Below are 19,089 nucleotides of genomic sequence, written 5' to 3'. Positions count from 1 at the left end.
CCACTACAGCAGGTTGCTCCAAGCCCCGTCCAACTGTACCCACAAGTGGAGTACCTTTACTGAGCTATTATTTCATGCATTTCTATAGCCTGTGAGCACCTCCTTTCCTGCTGGAATTCCCCAAAGTCAGGGCAATTTGTACAGTTTTACTCCAGCTCAGGCTGAGTATTTATTTTTCCTGTCTCCACATGACTGAGCAGAACAATGTTTTGACCAGCACACAGCAAAGGGATGAGTCAAACAACCAAAAGCAAACAACAACACATCAAAACCCACCTACTTTACCTACGTGAAGGAATGCTTCACCAGTGGGTTCTGCAAGGCCTAGATTACTTCTCTCTCTCTGCCTTCCACTTCAAGCAAAGCATAGTTTTCAATATGTATTAAGATAACAAGCCTTTTAATTTGGTGAGTTTTATCTGCTTTCATGGGAACAAACGCTCATTTCAACTAATATACAAAACAATTTAGGTAGTGGTGGTTCAGGTACAGAGTATGGCTCAGTTGGATAGTTAAGATCACAGGACTGAAGGTCCCATTAAGTCCTGTTCCTGCTATTTTAAGCAACTATATAATACAAACCAATCATCAAAACATAGCCAACTCTGGAGAACTTCTCAAAGCCACTCCTCTGGTTACAAAGCTGCTCCAGAACTCCACTCCCGTTCTGATTAGGAACCAATTTAAGACCTGATTTAGACTGTCTTATAGTTTATTATCTGTCAGTTTACACTGACTTACTCTTTTCCCCACACTGTCCTTAAACAGTATTCTTCCCTTTTCCATATTGAGGAATAAGCACAAGTACAGAGATATAATGTGTCCCCTTAGCCTCTTAGCTGAAAAAAGCAAGCCAGTTTTGTCTCCCTTTATGATACATGAGAAAACTGACTTTCCAACACATCCCAACAGCCCTTCCTCACATCTTTCCCAAATTAAGGTTTTCTCTTTAACCATTCCTGACTAAAATTGTCCACATCTGCTTATTTCCTGGCCATATAGCATTAAACTTGTAAAATCACCATCGTATCAATGAACATACTCAAGTATTTCAGCATCTTTCCATTTCTGATAAACTACACTTTTGTATTTCACCTACATATAGTAATACATACAATATGTATTTTTACATATTATGATATGCTTGTTGATACTGCATGACTGTGCACTTTGTGATATCCCACTTATATCCATATTACTGCAAATCTCCCAGCTCATTCCATCCTGCCGAGTGAGACTTCAGCCCTCCTTTGGATTGATGACACCCACAACTTTACCCCAGCAAATTTTATTAGCATATTTACAGTCCTTTTGCATGTACATCATCAAGCCCAAAACACCATTTAAAACTGTCTGAAGGTTGGTCCTTGGAAACTATCAGCAGCTTCCCTTTAGCCATACTTCCTCCATTGACAGCACTAACTCACCTCCCTGCAGCCAGTTCTTAACCCACTACACCACATTTGGCTTTAAGAAGCCTCCAACATGATGCTGTCCTGTTGGCCCTGTGCTGTACCAACATTCACCTACATGAGATGAACTGTACATGCAGAGCTCCTCCATCCTGGCCACTGTCCTGCTCCATCAGCTCTCCAGCAACCCTCTCCTGTGGAGGACAAGCCCCGCTCACAACCCCTCCTTTCCCAAGCATGGCAAACACTGTACAAGTAGTGCTAAAATCACGTTTGAGTGGGCATACAGAAGGTATCCTCTTATGCTTTCCCCCATCTGCAGCAAGGTGTGTGACAACCACCATCACTTTCACTCCTGTGCTGATGCCTGCCTACTCTGCTTCCATCCCACACACTCGTGGTCTGACTGGTCCTGCAGTTCCAGCTGCTGGGTGGAACAGAGACCTCCCCATCGTGGCACAGAAGTGAGATATGTGCTCTGTCTATCCAGAAAGTCTGGGCCCATCTGAAATTCCATAAACCCGGAAGATTTCTTGTGGAAGCTCTGACGTCACTTTAACACAGGAACAGGCATCCCTGCTGTGAGAGCTGAGTCTGAAGCAGGAGAAGTTCCTAAAGGCCTGCTTCCCAAATCCAGGCAGTCACAGGTTCGTGTGCCACATTACAGCTGTTCCGTTTGCTGACATCTTCTCTCTTATGTACTTCTATACCCATCACCATAGCAACCTAATTCCTCAGAACATATAATGCAATTTTTGTATCTAGTCTATTAGAACAAAATTATTAAGGTTACAAAGGCACGCACTCCAGAATTAGAAAGTGTCAGAATTCAGACTGCCATCTCCCTTGCCAACTCATCTTCTCCTGCTGCCTCCATCCCCCAGGCCCCCGAGTCACCTCTCCTGCAAACCTCCAGCTCCATTTCTCCACCAGCTGTAGCTCCTTCCTCTCCGATTCTTCTGCAGCCACTAGACTTCTGTCCTGACGGATTCTTATCTCTCCTCTCTCATCTGACTTTTATGCCTCCTGCATTCACACCAGGCATTTTCCTCCTCCACACTGCCTGGGTGCTCTCCAGGAATGATTCACTCAACACAGGACAGAGATTCCCAACAGCCTAGGAACTGGAAACAAGAGGAGCCTCTCTGGCAGGGAAAAGTCCTTCTGATCTCCTATAGCCTAGGGCTGGAGCATCTTCAGCTGCTCTTTGAGGACAACCCCCTGCATAGCACTGGTTTACCCTCTTCTTATCACTGCACTGGAAGAGTGGGTCCACTGAGGAAAAGCCCCTGCTCCAGGAGGTGTTTTGCAATACAAAGAGATTCTCCATCTTGATGGAACTTATATAAAACAAATTAACCTTTATGCTTTACCTGCCTCTATCATTACTTATCTGTATCTCGCTACGAGGAAGACACATGCATGGAATGCTCAAGTGTTGTGGTTTCTCTGAATACCAACATCTGCAAGCACTATAGAAGTGAGGAGTGGAATTCACTGCACTGGAAAAGTACCCAGGAAATTCAGATCTCTCATTACAGAAGGTTTACTAAAAGGTCCATCAAACCACAGACTTCAGCATCCCACTGCTTGGCTGCCTCTCCACCGGAAAGACAGGTTAAGTCAATACATCATGTGCACACACAGAAGGTAAATGACTACATCTTTTCTCCAAAAACCTGCTTAAACAAAAATGATCTGGCTCTTTTCTGGGTTTGGCAGGATTACTACTTGTCCTCAATACAAGGGAAGAAAGAGGTAGGTCACCATCATCACCTGAAGCAAATAGTTGGAACAACAATTCAGAAACAGGCCCACAAAGCAGGTTTTAATGCCCAAGGTCCATCCTGCCCAGGCTGACTCTTGCTGGGAGTATTTAAACAATTTTTCTTCTGTACATCAAGCGAGAAATACAGCACTTCCTTCTGGCCTGAAGAGAGGAGGGAAGCACTTAAGTCGCTTGGATGTACAAAGTAAGTGTTAAAGCGTTTTAAGGCTGAAAAGACAATTTCAGCTCAAATAGGAACACATCCATCCTAAATCTGACACAAAACTGTAATCAGAAATGGGTCTATTCCAATAGCACAGACCCAAACACCTTTATATTTCACAGGTTCTTTGTGTGCTGGCACACAAAGCTGCTTAATCCAGCTGTTCTCTGCAATCATTCACAAAAGCAAATGAATGGAAAAGAAATAATCAGCAACCATTTCCAGCCCTACCCTTTAGCTGGGGTGAACAATAATTGGATTGCTTCAGTTGATGGATCAAACTATTTTCTTTGCCTTTAAATAAAAGGTTAATTGAGATATGGTGGAACCTGCTCTTGGGCTTTGTGAAAACAAGGCTGTCCTGCCTGTTTCAAGGACTCTTGCTTCAGCTTTTGCATGAGGCAAGAAAGGCAGCTGCAGACAGGTGCCTTTTCCAGGTCTGACCTGTAAAGGTATAAAGCCTCCAAAGAAAATACAACTACAATAATCTTACATTTCTCCTTAAGCACTCACTGCTGACAGGATGGAGCTGGAAGGCCTCTGCCAGCATAGCCCCTTGCTGGATGGCAGCGGTGGCTGTTGTGAGGAGTCTCTAATCCAAAGGCAATCGGTGACTTGGTCAAACCATACTACTCAGAAGCAGAGTAATGCCATCTAATGAAGGATGGTAAATGGAGATGGTAAAAACTACTGCCCAGAGCTATAGCTACATGGCACAGCTGGAGCAGGATTAAGCTCCGTGGTCTGAAGGACTTACTTAAGATGGTTTACAAATACACAACGCAGGGGTCTGGCTATGAAGATACAGAAGTAAAGCACCAGGGAACAAGGACAGTCATGAGAACAGTCCCAGGGAAGCAGTGGGACAGACCTGGCCAGGGGGACATTAGAAGGAAATCACCTGCTGCTTTGTTTTGGTGTTATTTGTGGGTTTTCTTGCCTCCGAAACAGGCCTTGGTATTCCCTCTCCATTTTCACGTTAGCAAATGGACAACATACAGGAAACACAGCACATTCCTCATATGACACCTCCCAGACACCCTCCTATTTCCCTGAAGAGTTTATCAAACAGTTTTAGGCAGAAAAAAAGAGAAATTGCCTGCATTAGAGTTTCAATACTGTCACCATATGTGTCCAGGTTCCCTTAAAATGGTTCTCTTCCTTACAGCATCTAAATATCTGCCTTATGCACAGCTATGAGTAGTTCTTGTGCTGAGGCAGAAAAACTTGCAGCATTTTCCATTTAAATTTGAAGAAAGCTCATGGAATTTAAAAAGTAAAAGAAAATGAGAAGACAATCAGCTGTTACCTAAAAACCACCTTCATTAATGATAACTACAATGTTTAGATTTTATCATGCCACAGAGAGTTTCTGCTGAGAAACTTCAGCAGTAGGAATTTTGTCCTCGTGAACAGCAGAAGACTTTAAGAAGAGGTTTTCCTTTTGGGACACAAGTGATGGTTTGCATTGGGGTTGATGGTATTGAATGGTTGGTGAAAAGTAGAAGAAAAGCATCTCCCTGAAATAAAGACCATTCATTCTAAAGCTGAAATATTACCAGTCCTTGGGATTCAAACCATGTATTGTCCATACAGGTTGGAGAAAGCAAATCACAGCTCAGGACGATGGTTTCACAGCCTGCAGGACATAGCTCTGTATGACTGACACTGGCCAACTGTCTCAACAGGGTGGTAAGGACTGCACCTGCAATGTCTCCATTCACACTGGCATTTCTCAGGTCTTATGCTGGGTCTGGAAATCTGTGGAAAGACCAAAGGTTGCTCCATTTCTCTTCTTTCCCTCGAGAGGATATTCTTCAACAGCCAAAACTCACAATGTCACATCTGACCTATACTTTCATTATCAAGGCTTAAAAAGCCCTGCTATTTGCTGAGTACATAGCAGAATTGCAGCAAACATCCTTACCTTACAAACACATAAACTACATGACTAAGGGGTGACCTGTCCAAGACCACACAACTTCACAGCAAGAACACAAAGGTCTGACATCCCATTTCTTATGCCAACCACTAAATACACAAGGTCTGTGCTTCTTTTTTAAGTTTCACCCAGTACCCAGTCTATTAAAAGGAAGAGTAGAATTATTTACCTGTTTTATAACCATGTATCTCAATATAAGTTACATTTATCAGAAGACAGAGTGTTAACCCTTTGCAGAACAAATAAATCAGTGAATAACAGACTCATGATCGCTAACACCTTTTGTCTCGAGACTGCGAGTCTGCATACAACTGGAGAACATGGAGGCTGCAGGTTGTCTCTGCTCCAGTGGCTGGATAGAGGTAGATGCTATCAAATTCCTTTCACACCTATTTAGATTTGAGGAGATAAGCACCCACATCACACACAAAAGAACATCCTCACATCCCTTTGGCAGCCAACTGTTTGAAGGGGCACCGAGAAAGGAGCTCCTCACCCCAGAGCCTGCCTGTGAAGGGCATTGGTAGAGTGCAGCAGCAGAATAACAGGACATTTTTGCACTATTGCAGTTCTACACAGCACCTACTTTAGGGATAAATAAAATTCCCATCTCCACAACCTCCAAGGCTGTCAATCTGACACCTTTTGTGAATACTAAATTCACACATACAAAGAACTTTCTCCTTTGTAGGTTTTGAAACATCTCACATGCCGTTTCCTGCTGGTAACTGAGCGAGCGGCATAATTTCATACCTGGCAATTTGAAACCTCTTTTCCAACAGTTTGGAATAATGGATTATGCCTTTTGTCAGTAGGAACAGACAAATAAGAGAAAGGGAAAAAAACAACAGTAAAGTTTTGAACAACATTTCCTGTATTAAAAGAAGATCTATTTGCTGACTGCTCCTGCTTCCTAAACAAAGGGAAAGTCAGGTGTCCATTTTAGAAATTCTAAGGGTCTTGGGTTTTTGAGCTGGGAAAAGTAGGACAACCTCCTGACACCTTGGGCAGATATACCCTAACAACTGACCAGCGAGAGCTGCTCCCTCATCATGCATGCAGATCACCCATGCAGCCCAGCTGGACAGGCAGCACTCAACATGCCATGTCAGAAAACAGTATTTGCTTTTTGGATCCCAGCTATAAAGAGCAACCAGGAAGTAATCAAGGTTCCTGAACACAAAGGGGCAAGGAATATCAGCTCCAGCATTGCTCAGTGCCCAGAAGTTCTTACTACATCTGGACAGCTTCTCAGAGACCACCAGTCTATCCCCCCACAACCAATGCTCAGTTTGTAGCTTCTAAATACCTAAACCCACCTCTCTGCAGCCTATTTTGCAAAGTCATTTTGAATGAGAGAAGAGCTAAAGCTTTAGCCTGAAAAAGAATAAACCTGCCCATATTTACATGAACCATATTGCTCAGTGTAGCTAAGAAGCTGCATGAAAGCCAGTTGCTGCTAGACCACAAAAGGGCTTCCATAAAGGAGGAAGAACTCGGATACACTCAAATTCCACAGGCTTGAACAAAAATGAGCCTGGTTCTATCAGCCCTACAGTTGGTTTTGGCTGCTCCCCTGACGCTGGCCAGGGCCCAATAGTAATCTTGGTGGAAGGCTGGTGTTAGCACTGCCATGGTACTTACACAAACATGTGAAGTGGATCGGGTAGTTCTCTGGTAGAAACCAACACAACAGCGACAAGAAATCACCGTGCTTTAAGTATCTCCAAAATGGTAAAAAGAAAGAGAAAGGTTGCTAATAAAAAAGATCCCTGAAGCAAGGAGAACTTTGGTGTTTACAAAATGCCCCTGTATCTGCATCTGGCACATCATATACATCACATCCTCCAGCAAGGCAGGAAGAAGTTATTTTTGAGAACCTGATAGTAAGAACTGAATAGAACTAACTGCTTCTCCCGCTCTCTTTTTTCTCTATGAAGCTAATTCCTGTTGTATAAAGTCAGCTTGAACCTTTCAAAGCAAAAGGGGGAGGGAGGAGAGGGAGAATCAGATCTGCTTGTGTTTTCCATTTGACATTCAGGTCTCGTCCCCCCTGTTTTGTTTTCCTGGAGGACGCGGCAGCGGCGCAGACCTCGCGGAATGATGACATCACATCCACCAAAAAACCTAAACCCAAAGAGGAGGGCTCAGCTCCCTCTCAGAGCACAGCTCAGCAGCTCAGGACAGCAGCTCTGCTTCTGGCTGTTACCGCTGGGTAAAGGTGCCATGGGGTGAAAGAATATTCCCTTCAGTACCCATCAAAATGGGGAATGCGACAAGCCCAATCCTTCCCAGGCCAAGGAGGATCAAGTTAAAAGGTGTTTAGTTATAGAGATTATCTTGAACACTATATGGTTTGATGCTTGTTTATGCCTGTTTTATCACAGGCTTTGAGTTATACAGGCAAGTGGCTTTTACCATGATAAAACACAGTATGTTTAAGTCGCTGTAAATTGGAAACTGCTCTCATTGAATCAGAATCCCAGACTGGTTTGGGTTTAAAGAGACCTCAAAAGCTCATCCACTCCCAACCCCCTGCCACGGGCAGGGACACCTTCCACTGGAGCAGCTTGCTCCAAGCCCGTGTCCAACCTGGCCTTGAACACTGCCAGGGATGGGGCAGCCACAGCTTCTCTGGGCACCCTGGGCCAGCGCCTCAGCACCCTCACAGGAAAGAGCTTCTGCCTAAGAGCTCATCTCAATCTCCCCTCTGGTAGGTTAAAGCCATTCCCCTTGGCCTGTCCCTGCAGACCCTTGTCCAAAGCCTCTCTCACTTAAAGCTTTATAAAGTTATTCCTTCCATATGAGGTAAGCATTCCAAGAAGCATCTTTCCTGCAGAGGAAGTGCACATACTGCACCAGGGACAGAGGAGCTGCTAGATGTGTATGCACGCAGAAGGTAGCACCGGCAGAGGGAAAGAACACGCCTCTTGCAGTAAAGAGGCATTCATACCTTGTCTGTACTTATTAGAACTCAGGAGAGGCCCACGCCAGCACACATGCACTGACTGCTCCACGTCATGAGGAGATTCATCCTTCATGTAATACCTGAACTCAACACTTCGACACGACTTGCAAGCTCAGAAATAACAGGTTTTAAGTGAGAAAGACCTGCAAAATCTTGGAAGCAAATCTCCAAGATGCTTCTTGACACCAGACTTGATGGTACACAACCATTTTCCTTGCTCCCCACAATTTATGACTTAATTTTAAACAGCAACTATGAAAAAACAGCAATAAAAAAGGGAGAATTATAGAAAGGAATTAAATACCCAGTGGACACGTGGTTCCTACTGAACAGCACAACGAATCATTCGGTACCTCTCTGCTATGATTTTTTGGTAATTAAATATGAAATTAAGGAGATTGCCATCTCTACCTTATGCACAAGCTAATCAGTATTAGCAGCCCGCTCCATTCAGACTGAACACTAATAGTATCTCAAAGCAGCAAAACACAGCTTTGCTCTCAACTTAGGACAATGTTCCAACAGTAACATCAACTAACCAGGTCCCATTTGCAGAGTCTGTCCAGAAAATGATTTTTAGGAGACCCCATCTTACAGGATCTCACACCTCCCCTGAACTTAGAAGTCCTGATTACTGTTCATCAACCACCTTAAGGGATTCTGGCATAACAAATGGTTGATTTTGGTTAAAGTGTAATTACATATTTCAGTGAAGCAGGTGAAGTTTTCTATGGAGTTGGACTATAAGACTTCAAGCAGTAAAATGGTTAGACACTGGAACAGGGTACCCAAACATCTCAGTCTCCTGTCCTGGTGACTGAAGAGAAAGAAAATGAGACATTAAGGAAGCACCAAAGGAGGTGGTAACTCCACTCAGAAAAGGGATTCTACTCCTAGGTTTGCAGTCTGATCTGTTCTATTGGCCAGGCCCAGCAGAGCACGCCGACTCCTGCTGGGTTACCTCTGGAGGCTCGGCAGGACAGACGGACAGGGACCATCTCTGTAATTTTCTGTTTACATATTTACAGAACGTATTTTAGTGGTGAGACCGTATGTGTCATGTCCTTAGATGCTAACCACAGGCATGAAATCACATCTAGAAAACCCCTACATCAGCAGGTGCTCGATGCCTCCTAACCAGAACATAAGCAGACAAGTAGAATCACAACTCACACCATACTCTCCCTTCCACTCATGCTGCTCCGTACCACTCATGCTAGTCCCTATCGTCCTTGTTTCCCCAACACCTATATAAATGAGTAAGTAGATTTTGCAATGTGCATGATAAACAGGTATGAACTATTGCAAACCAGCACAGGTAGCATTAGTTCCAAAGCTGAAAGCATACCATGGAGAACACTTGCTAAATTTCATACTCCATGGCTGTGGCAACATTGTACAAAAATCCCTCAGAAAACCAAGGTCTCAAAATATGGAACACTTCAACACCGGCAGTCAAATTTCAAGGTTTGAATGCTTTTTGGGTTATTCTAGTTTTAAAATAATAGGAGTGAAAGAACAAAATTCTTAGCTTTATTATTTTCAAATAAGCCCCTGCAATTTTACTGCATAGATATGCCTTAAATGAATACCAACACTGCAAACCTCTCCGCAGAGACAGCTGAAGTAGAATCTAGAACAGATGAAAGTTACTTGTGATGAGCTGAGCAATGGCTCGCTCTGCAGTGTTTAGAGACTACTGATGCTACAGGGGCTCAAAGCTCTTCTTCCTGTCCAGGTGAGAACACTCAGGTTTCTACAGAAAACATCTGCATTACACACTAACTAGACCCTTAAGAAGATGTGAGATTGAGCAGCAGTAGAGACTGCACAAACAGGCTAACAGGATACACTCTTGCCTCCAAAGAGCTCCACGAAAATGTCCACACAATCCCCAAGTTCTGCAATTATATATACACAAGAATATTTTTTACTTAGGTGAGAAGTGCTCAGTTATCCCTGTGCGTGACTGACTCCCAAAATGGAAAGACTTTGCTGTTCATCAAGTTCAGGGACTGATTTACAATGCATTAAAAAGGCCCTTTTCAGATTTATTTAAAAACAAAAACCAGCAACCAGCACACCACAGTAACACAGAATATCACAAATTTCAAGATTTCAGCCAGTCATTAATGAACACCATCAAAGTGCCATTAAGAGAAGAAAAATCCATATAGTGCTCATATGATGAAACAAAAAAACCCAATCCCCTGCATTATTAGGAGGTCAGGGCCAGACTTTCAGGAAGAGATCTGGGACACTGGCACAGCACACCCTCCACAGCATCTTGTACACTGCTGCTTCTGCTTTACAACCTGGGGATACTGAAGTCAGATGTTAACTGGGGACCAAGGAGGCAAATTCTTCTACCTCTGTCATCACTCATGCTGGGCATATCACTCCTCTATCTCTACTTCAGCATCTCCACCTTTTAAGTGTGAAAAATAAATGTGCATTCATCACCCATTTAAAATACTTTGAGATTTATGGATGAAATTCAGAACTGGGAATTACTATTATTATCTTGCCAACTCAGAGAAAAGTACAAAAACATCACATAGGTAAAATAATCTGTGTTATAGCTTACTTAGATTTCTATCTGTGTACTAGTATTTCATTTCTCTTCATACTAATGATAGCTATTTCTATTTAAACATGAAAATATTTGTAATACCTAGAAGCAGCATAGTGATTATACCACTTTACAGTCACTACAGTAATTAGTTTTCAGTACCAGGGTGTGCAATGGGAAGACTATTCAAATAAGGATCAAACACCCTGGTGCTGGACCAGCCACTGTGGAAAGACTCTGGAACTCAGGTGATGGCTTGCCTGCAGTCACCCACAACCACCAACTCCTGCAACAGGGGAAAATACAAGGTACTTATAATGTGTGAATTCATATTTTCAAGAGGGAGGAGCTACTGAAGAAAAAGCACCTACCATAAAAGCATTTTGGAAAAGGACTTTTCAATAAACGAGTAAATAATTCTTTAAATGCTCTTTATGGCTTTGTGACTTCTTATAAGCCAGTGCAGGTGAATCACATTCTTTATAAATAAACTATTTTCATGTTACTCTAGTATCCAAAGTGCTCTGCTTGTGATTGTCAAATCAGGAACAAATCTTTTACCCAGTCCTGTTTTTACAAACAAATTTAGAACACCAGTACTGCAATGAAATCAAAGGTAACGGGGAGGATGAGAACTTGCTGCTTCTGGAACATTTTATTTTGGGTTAAAAGCACAACATATTGACTTCTTCTTAAGCACCGGTTATTGTAAGAGTTTGGAACCCTGCACTCTGTCTTCCCAGTCAGCAAGAGTGAAATTTGGAAGACTCTGGTCAGTCTGGGACTGCTGTGTAGGTTGATCAGGTAAGAACACGGTCAACTTGTGGGCTAGCAGCTCACACCAACATCTGAGAGTGGGAGAAGGAAGTATCTCTAGTGATGGCCATGCAACCAGCTGAACTCACAGCAAGCATCCTGCTACCAAGCACTCCTCCTCCTCCATGGGCACGCACTCCTTGTAGGGCTCTGGATGCCTGACGTGGCTTTTGGGATGGAGATGCCTTAGAATTCCTTCACCCATGTACTGTGTCAAATGAAAGGAAAAAATAATCTTCCATCCTCCACAAAGGACAAATGATCAGCATTCGGATGGGTTCGCCTGCATTCTTGCTGCAAAACGGGCAGGTCCCAGCAAGAATTAACAGGAGGTTCTACCACACACCTCCAGCCAGAGACTAACCTAGTTTTAAATACTTCAAAGCATGGGTTAGAGGGGGTTTTGTGTGCTAAGGGAAAAAGGAAAATTAAGCCAAAAACCCAGGTAAGAGTTCAGGGTTTGCCTATATGGCAATTAACCTTAATAAAAATGGAGCTTGGCATTCTTAGCAAGGCCGTGCATCTGAAACATATCATTATTTCCTTCCCAACTTTGATACGCACTTCTAGAAGCCAGCATGAAACTTTGTCAAGGCCTAAGTTACCCTCTTTTTTAATTAAAGTTGCAAACCTTCATAGAAACCTCAATCTAGGAGCTTGCCTGTGTACTAGGATGTACTGAGCAAGTAGAAAGTGGGGTTTGTACCAGTTCGGCTAATGCCAGGAAAAATCATATCACTGCAACACAGTTAAGTCTTATGGGTGGTGAAACTGCATTACTACAGTTAGTTTGGTACATAATTCCCAAGACAAGACTTCCATATGCAAAGGGTAATAAAAAAGCCCAGAGAGATGTTGGAGGGTGGTGGATTTAAAGGTGGATTTAACGAAGATGACATGCTATGCCTAGATCCTGTGCTCTGACCCTTGAAGAAGATGACAGCTCACCTAGGGGTATGCAGCCGAATCATACATAAATAGATTTCAAAACCAGGGTTTAACTAGTTTGCTATCTAGGCCAAGAAACAGTTCTGGAACACATTTAACACAGTTTAATCGCATCGAATCATGGCTGGCCCAGAACTGATTTTAACAACTGTCAACTGCGCCTTGCGACAGGCAAAGCCAAAAAGCAAAGATCACGGCGTACAGTGTATGAAGAACCCAGAGACAACCCAAACATGCAGAGTAGGAGCAGTAAAGCACATTCAAATCCCATGATCTTTATTCAGATTGGGTTACAAGGAAGTGGGAACTGGGAGGAGCTAATCCTAGAAACAACTGCAAAGCAGAACTAAAGCAGAAACATGTTGTGCTGCATTCGGGACGCAGCTTGAGAAATCCCAATATCTGATGGAGAAAGTTGCTGCACTACTTACCGTACACCCATGGCCTATTTGAGAAACAGTGTTAGCAAAAATAACCTCTTTTCTCATCTCCTCAGCTGGGGCAGGGAGTGACAATCACCAATTTAAAGGGGACTGAGGTGAGAAGTAAGAACTGCATATTAAGAAGGGGGAAGAAGGCAAAAATAACAACCATGTGCAATCCCACATGCGATTCTTTCCAAGAAATCCCAATACAACAGTTCTCTGGGAATGGGGTCCCGGGTCTGTTATTGCCTTTGAGCATGTCAGGGAAGAGGAAGGATTGCTGGATGCTTGGAAAACTGACTGAACACATGGACAGGGAACAAGCCAAAAACTGTTACAAGAAATGTTCCCTACCCTTTCAACATACTTGCATTCACAGATTCCACTTTCCCATGCTCCTGGATCCCAAAACTTTCCCCAGGTTACAAGATCAGCCAGACCAGAATGAACTGAAGCTGAACCAGCAAATAGAGGACTGCTCCTAAAGGATCTAGCCCCTCAAAAACTGTCTGCTGATGCTCAGTGAATGGCAGCAGACTAAAGGGAAGAAAAGAGGGGTTTGAAGTTTAGCTTAACTAAGCGAAAGGCTGAAAGCAACTTTATTCATATTTAAAAAGTCAGGTGCAACCCACATTGTCTTTCAGTCTGAAAGCTATGAACAAGAACCTGAGATTAATATTAAACATCAAAACTTCCTTTTCAACCATGGCCTGACATAACTGACATGCAGCAAAAGCTTCCAACTAAACACACAGGCAGCATGCACCTACATCCCGATAGAAGGCTGCCCTGTAAACACGTTACACTTGATGAGCGTAGGAGAACACTGTTTTTATAAAATCACATCTCACTCTAAAGAAAATATTTGCCTGGCTGCAGCCAGGACTGTAATAAGGGTCAGTGGAAGATCACAGGCACAGAAAACGGCGGAGCCTGCCAGCTTCAGAGGGCTGTGATTTTTACTTCTTTCCTCAAGATCTAAGTTTTCCCCAAACCATTTGTAGCCTTTTCCATTCTAAGGACAATATTCAATATGTAAATCTCATGCTGTCACCCCATCCTGACCCCTAGAGAAAAATCAAAACTGTATCTAGCCAAGCAACACAACAGGCAAAACTATTAGCTACTGTCCACTCGGATTAAGCAGCCATCATCATCTCTGTAACTCATGCTGAACTGTCCTCACCATACTCCTAAGAGAAGGAAAAACTCACCTCTAAACTGCAATGTAGGTGTGTAGCTGACTCTGCAGATCTGGACTCAGGAAGCTGATTAAACTGGAGAAACTTTTCTGTTTAGACAAAACTTACTGCTGCTGTGGCCATTTCACGCTATGTTTACAGTCGCTACCTTGCCTTTTCTTCTGGCAAAGGAACCACGACTTAGCAGGATGTAAAAAATAATAATAGTCAGGAGTAACAATGCCCTAAATTTCTGACAAGGTATTAAAAGTTCTCAATGGTAATTAAAACACTACTGTCATTCCAGTGATCACCAAATATTTGTTTAAAAACTGCTTTAAGAAACCATGTTTGGAGCACCCATTGTGCTGTCTAATGTCCATTGTGTTTCTAAGGGCCTTCAGAAAGTATTCCTGCCTCCATGTTTTGTACTGTAAATGGGCACTTAGACAAAGAGGAGGAACACTGTTTAAAAGCCAACTGTGCTTTTAAACAGCTCTCCATCCTTTCCTCCCATGTTGGGCACACTTTCCCCTCAGACACTTTGCACTTCACCTCTAGTTTCATGTTCTTGTGTTTTAAGTTCTGCTTTCACAGGAAGGATTCTGCTTCACAACTCTGCACAGCTGAGCTCCCTCTGGAACTTCACATGAGCAGATTAGTGGTTTTCTGACCCTCCATTCATTGGATTTTTTTCCAGTCTCTTCTCCACACAGAAATCAATCAGCATCTTAAAGAACAATAAAACAAAAAGAATCCTGAAACCTAACTACTACAGGCTTAGGAAAAAGTGCCATCAACCACCTCTGTTTCCACACATTTCTCTTTGAACAAGCTGTGGTTCCATGGCAGAATAAACTGATATAAATTGGGTTGTCTGTACCATTACCTAACCATGCACTGAGCCATTTCAAATCACCAAACTGACACAAAACTCCTTCTATTTTTCCTTAGGTTAGCTTCCTGCTGGTGTGGCTCAGCGCAGGATCAAAGACCAGAGCCAGTAGAATGACATAAGTGGAAAGGTAGGTGGAGGATGGTACCACACACCTGAATCAACTTCTAGAGCAACAGGAACTCATCAGAGAGCACAAGACTGCACAGACCAGAGTGTCATCCTGTGTCACGTTGGTCAAGAGTGAGCAGTTTGTGGAGAAGAGCAAGACACATTCACGGGTTATAAAAAAAGGACAACCATGAGTCTCAGAAGATATTAAATCATCCCTCTGTACTGCTATAGGCAAACTTGTCTCAAACACTGTTAAGTGAGGGAGGACATCTGTGCTCCCCTTAACTGAAACCCTGCTGTCAGACCCAGAATAACTCTAATTCAGAGATGATTCAAGTCCAGAGTTGAAGTTAAACTCTTCAAGCTCACAATGAGAAACAAAACTAAAAACCTTCATAATGGATAGCATATCTGAACAGAAAAATTAATGGCCACCCATGACCATTGTAATTCAGAAGAGCCCACTGGTAATACCAAAGATTTTCTGTAGTTGCTAGCACCCACTTCAGCATAACAATACATTGTTTACCTGATTTTAATATGAACAAAAACACAACAGAAAATACTTCTAAGATAGGATCTTAGCGATTATGCAAGTGTTCACCAAAATACATTGAGAACAGAACAAGACAAGTGGTATTTATCATAGCTTCTTACCACTTTTCTGGATCACAGAAAACCAGAACAACTCTGAACATTTTCTTATTTGGCAAAACATTCTTACTGCCAACTAAACTTATATGAGGAACATTCTGCAAATGACTGTAGTATCTATTAAGTTAGATCAGAAGTATATGCTTGCAGAAGAGAGAAACAACAGCAATAGCCCATCCGTCTTTGCCAGAAAGAGAATTAGCACCTGAAAATGAAGTACCTGGAAACCACCTAACATTCCTGTTGAGTGTGGAAGGGTTGTGTCCAAGTGGATCTCACTACCGCAGAGTCAGCTACCTACAACATCTTTAAAACAAATCTCTGAATTCGCTGCCATATCTATTGTTCTCTACAAAACATCCTCATTACAGGAAATCCACTACTAGGATACATCTGAAGATGTAATTATTAGTGTGATATTTGCTTCTCTTCTAATGTGCACCACCAAGCATAAAAACTGAGGCTAACAACTCATTAAAAAATATGTTATTCCAGTGACAAAAAAACTGATGAATTATAATGGACAGGCAAAGATGAACACTGCACAAATGGAAATGTTATTTAGATGGAAGTAAGCATTTAAAATCCTCCAGCCTTAGAGCAGAATTTAACAGAAGGACAGATGATAGATAACTTTTTCCAACAGCCTAACTTGAGGCCTAAGTCACCTTATCTGTACATAATTTTAATGCCAACATCTGATCCTCTACGCGCAGCACTTAATTTCAGTCTAGTTAAAAAGAGAAAAATATCAAACTATCCGAGGAGTTTTTACTTCAGGCAGCGGTGTTTCCAGAGGATTAAATTTAATTTAAGCTGTTGTATCACAATCACTTTCTCTTCAGTGAGACATTCTTAGCAGAGGAGAAAAAACATTCTCTCAAGTTCAAAGGATGAATTAAGGTTCAAGTTTATCAATGTGTTTCAGTCTAGAGATAAAAGGAAGAGGAGTCCTAAAAATGGCAAACATACCAGCCAGAACTAGGCCAATGTTGTGGAGAATCTAATACGAAGGCTCAAACCAGTCGTTGATTAGGTTTGCCCTTGGACTTAAGTAGCAAAAACTATGACACGCTCGCTGTGAACAGGCACAAAGGCAAGGAACAGGGAGGCTGAAAGTAATTTAAAGAAAAATTGATCTAAAATCATATTTATTGCAACAGAAGTTGTTATTCTGGAATCCTGAAACATGAAACCAAACCTTCCCTAGTGTCAAAATATAACAGCTTTCCACCATGTTTTCACTAGTATGATGTGCTGTCTATTAAAGCCATTTTTCAGACACTGATGATCCAACAATACTGTTCCACAATATAAATATATATATAATCTTAGGGGTGGTATTTTGGGACCATTTGAAGCACTCCAAGCCGATAACCTTTATCCAAATACATAAAACAAGAGCCATGTCAAATGCACTATAAATAGCACTAATAGTAAGGAATCAATAACATCCAAACCTTAGGTAACATCTTATTAATCCATCCTTGGCATGCAGAGACACACTGCTGTAAGGGCTCTCAAAATGCAATAGTCAAAGGTGAAGGACATAATTTGTTCAACTAGTTAATGCAACTGCTATTTAACCAACTCAGCCACTAAAATGCCACCTAATGAAATACTCCATGCCATGATAAGCAGCAGAGGCAAGGCACGATCAACACGAAGGGTTTTTCCTGAGAAAATAAATTCAACTCCTCCAGGCTAATACCGTTCTGTCATTTTTTTCCTCAGGCACGTAAAGATCTACACTTGACAACAACCATTTTAATCCCCGGTTCTCTCCCCCCCTCTCCCTCCCCATTTCTTGTACCGCGCCCAACACAATGGTACAACTGCATGTTCCAGGCGCCCAGGTATCGCCTTTATATTTATTTCTGCTTCCACAGTGACAAAGGTGAACTCTAATGCTCCAAAGATGCTTTGCAGCAAAGCAGGGGGAACGGTATTCCCAAAGCCATACCCACACGCGGGTTGCAGAAACCTAGCCTCCATGAGATGTTTTAATCTGACAAATTAAAATGGTTGGGAAACGCTATTTGGCTAACGGAATCGGCCGCCACATGCAATGCTAAGGGGAATCAAGAAAAGGTCTTTAAAATAGGTCACTTTCATCCAAATCCCACACCAGCACCGAACAAAATGGTATATACACGGAGAACTCACCGCTTGGGGAGGAGCGAGGGGTAGGGATCTCGGGGGAAGGAGGAAAAAAAAGGGAGGGGGGAAAACAGGAATCCGCCGGTCTCCAAGGGACCCCCCAACCCCTCGGGGGCTCCGGGCTCGTCCACCGAAGCCCACCGGAACCGTGCAGACAAAAAGGACCGAGGCGCAGGGCACGCCTGGCCCGTGGGGCCGACAGCCCAGCCCCGGCCCCAGCCCCAGGCCCGTGGCGGCCCCTGACAGCGGGGAACACCCCACCGGCGGCGGCCGCCCCTCCGAGGGAAGCGCCATTTCGCCTCCCGCTCCCCCGCCGGTGTTCGGCCCCGAGTCCTGCGGCACTGCCGCAGAGCGCGGCGGGGGAGGCGCCGGCCTCACCGGGCCCCCCCTTCCCCTCCACCTCAACCGTCCTCCCTCAGCCCTCCCGGGGGCGCCGCCGACCCGCCCCGGCCGAGCCCCCCGCCGCGATGCCCGCCTTACCCTCCGCCGCAGCCGGGCTGGGAGCGCCGGTCGGCCCCCCGCGGAGGAGGAGGAGGAGCGGGGCAAGGGGCGGCGGCCCCGCGGGGGGAGGCGCCCCCGGAGGGGCGTCGGGCCCGGCCCCCGCGGGTGCCCGGGCGCGGCGGGCACAAAGGCGGCGGGGCACGGCACCTAAGATGGCAGGGCAGGCGCGGCGGAGCGCCCAGCCGCCGCCACCACCAACCACCGCGGCCGCCGCCGCCGCCTGGGCCCCGCTTCGCCGAACCGCGGCCAGGCCGCGCCGCGGGGACACGGCGTGCGGGAGGGCGGGCGGCGCCGGCCGTGCCTGCCGCGGCGGAGCGGGTCCCTTCGGCCGGGCCGGGCCGTGCCGGGGTAACCGCCTGCCTGCTCTGCCGCCTCCCCTCAGCGCCAACCGGGCTCCGGCTGCTCCGTCTCCGCCGCTCCGCGCTGCCCGCAGCCAGCGGCCCCCGCCCGCCCCTCTCGCGAGACTTCGCCGCCCTCTTCCCCCCCCTCCCCTCATCCGCGGACGCGCGG

At 44.4% G+C, this 19,089-nt stretch overlaps 1 protein-coding gene across 1 annotated transcript in view; it reads right to left on the bottom strand.

Moving 5' to 3' along the window:
- The window catches only part of TAOK1 (TAO kinase 1), a 69,181-nt gene extending 50,423 nt beyond the window's left edge, over positions 1-18,758 (bottom strand). The window contains exon 1 of the mRNA XM_080629995.1: positions 18,559-18,758. The gene's annotated coding sequence lies outside the window, so the exon portion shown is untranslated. The remainder of the gene's footprint in view (positions 1-18,558) is intronic.
- Positions 18,759-19,089: the final 331 nt, after the last annotated feature.

This window comes from Psittacula echo, assembly GCF_963264785.1.
Source record: "Psittacula echo genome assembly, chromosome: 15".
NCBI classification, from domain to species: domain Eukaryota; kingdom Metazoa; phylum Chordata; class Aves; order Psittaciformes; family Psittacidae; genus Psittacula; species Psittacula echo.
Note: the sequence above shows the minus strand (reverse complement) of the source record. Positions and strands in the feature narration are given on the sequence as shown.